Raw genomic sequence first — 2,706 nt, forward strand, 5'->3', positions numbered from 1 at the left:
GGAAGGACAAGAAGCAATGGATGGAAACTAATCAAGGAGAGAACCAAACCTAGAATTAAGGAGAAATGTCCTGACAGTTAGAACAATTAATCAGTGGAACAGTTTATCTCCAGAAGCTGTGGCTGCTCCATCACTGGAGATTTTTAAGAAGAGTCTGGACAGCCATTTGTTTGAAATGGTATAAGGTTCTCTTTCTGAGCAAGCGGTTGGACTAGAAGACCTTCAAGATCTCTTCCAACCCTTGTTATTCTGTTATTCTCCAGATCTCAAGAGAAAAGGAATTTTTTTTGTTCGTTACCGATGTGCTTTGCATCAACACTTTGGAAACATCTGCATACAGCAGCAGCAAAGACCAGTCTTTGTGTTTGTGGGTGGGTGTGTTTAAACAACTGGACCTTGAAGGAGTCTGATCAAATGACAGGAAAACATTCCATCCTTTGTCAAGGGGATTGTGGTCCCAACAGAAACATCCATTTTGTCAGGCAGTAGAAATGATCCTTTTAATATATGAAAAGGACTCTTTTTAATTATCTTTCTAGTCTCTGATGAGAATTAATTGACTAAACTTGATAATATCAAGTTCCCAGACCAGAATTCCCTAATAAAATCTTAGTTTCCCAACCTGAAAGGTGTCTTAACTTGTCTGTGAAGCTTTGAATTGACCTGGTCTCTTGGACCATGCTAGATAAGAACAGCTTATATAGAAATTTTATTGTCAATTAGACTGAAGTGGTATGAAACAGCTGACCGCCCACTCTTAACGGTGTACTTCCTTTTTATGCTGTCTCTAAGCTGAAGTAACGTTCCTTTACTTCTTGCCTTTTGCACTTCTGAAGAAGCTCTTTGCCTGTGCTTCATGTCTCGGAGTCAAGTGGTTGTTGATAATGACTAACAGCTCTATCCTAGGAACCATATCTCAGCTTATCTTTGATTCAGGCACCGAGATTCGTTTCGGAGGAGAACTTTGCAAATATTACAGATAGTCCTCAAGTGAGCGACCACAATCGGGACTGGAATTTACGTTACTAAGTGAGGTGGTTGTTAAGTTAAGTCATGCCCAATTTTATGACCTTTTTCACTCCCGTCGTTAAGTGAATCACATGGTGGTTAAGCGAATCTGGCTTCCCCCATTGATATCTGTTTGATGACAGTCAGCCGGGTCAGTTGCAAGTGATCAAAATTCAGACACTTAGCCACCGGTTCATACTTAACGACGGTCGCAGTGTTCCGGAAGGGGTCACGTGGTCCCCTTTTACGAGCTGCCGATCAGCAAAGTCAACGTGGAAGCCAGATTCACCTAACCATCAGGTTCCTCACTTAACAGCTGCAGTGAGTCGCTTAACAACGGTGGAGAGAAAGGTCGTAAAATGGGGCAAAGGTCGCTTAACGATTGTCTTGCTTAGCGGCATAAATTTTCGGGTTCAGTTGTGGTCGTAAGTCGAGGACGACCTACCTGCTTCTGCAGCTCCCACCGCCGCTCCGTTCAGTTCTCCATCCTGGCCTCTGAAATTGCTTGCCACTTTGCCAAATGTTAACTAACCGTTAAAAATGTCTTCCTTGAGGCTTCAGTGCTTTCTCCGTTTGCTGGCCGTGCTATTAAAACCAGCCACCCTGTTCCTACTTGAATTGCAGAATCAATAGCTCTTTCACTCACTTGCTTTGTTTTTATTTCCTGGACAGAGCTAAATTAAGCACACCGTTAGGGATGGCCTGTCTGCCGGACCGTAAATTAGACGTACCTCTCACCGTTAGGCCTTCTTAGATGCAGCCTCTGGATGTTGCCTAGCAGTTGCCAGCTGAAATAAGTGCCTTTATCGATTTCTCTCTTCACGCTAATAAGGACACCTATGTCTGTTTCCTACATACACACAAACACACCGCCGTTTCCACTGCTGCTTTAATTGTGAACTGTTTAGGGCAGTATTTCTCAACCTCAGCAACTTTTAAGGTGTGTGGACTTCGGCTCCCAGAATTCCCCAGCCAAAGTCGATACACTTCAACTCCCAGAATGCCCCAGCCTGCATGGGTGGACTTCAACTCCCAGAATTCCCCAGCCAGAATGGTTGGATCTCAGCTCCCAGAATTCCCCAGCCTGCATGCATGGATTTCATTTCCCAGAAGGCCCCAACCAGCGTGGATGGACTTCAGCTCCCAAGAATTTCCCAGCCAAAGTGGATACGTTTCAACTCCCAGAAGTCCCCAGCCCGCATGGGTGGACTTCAGTTCCCAGAATTCCCCAGCCTTCATGGGTGTTCAACTCCCACAATTCCCCAGCCAGAATGGTTGGATCTCAGCTCCCAGAATTCCCCAGCCTGCATGCATGGATTTCATTTCCCAGAAGGCCCCAGCCAGCATGGGTGGACGTCAACTCCCAGAATTCCCCAGCCAGAATGGATGGATCTCAGCTCCCAGAATTCCCCAGCCTGCATGCATGGATTTCATTTCCCAGAAGGCCCCAGCCAGCATGGGTGGACGTCAACTCCCAGAATTCCCCAGCTAGTTTGGGTGGATTCAATTCCCAGAATTCCCCAGCCTGCATGGGTGGACTTTAGTTCCCAGAATTCCCCAGCCTGCATGGGTGAATTCCAGCCTCCAGTATGCTGGCTAGGGAATTCTGGGAGTTGACGTCTACACACCTTAAAGTGGCCAAGGTTGGAAAAACACTGGTTTATAGCTTTCGGTCTCAGAAGATATTTTCTTTACAAA

This window comes from Crotalus tigris, unplaced genomic scaffold (genome assembly GCF_016545835.1).
Source record: "Crotalus tigris isolate CLP2741 ecotype Arizona unplaced genomic scaffold, ASM1654583v1 scf7180000021674.29840, whole genome shotgun sequence".
NCBI lineage: Eukaryota > Metazoa > Chordata > Lepidosauria > Squamata > Viperidae > Crotalus > Crotalus tigris.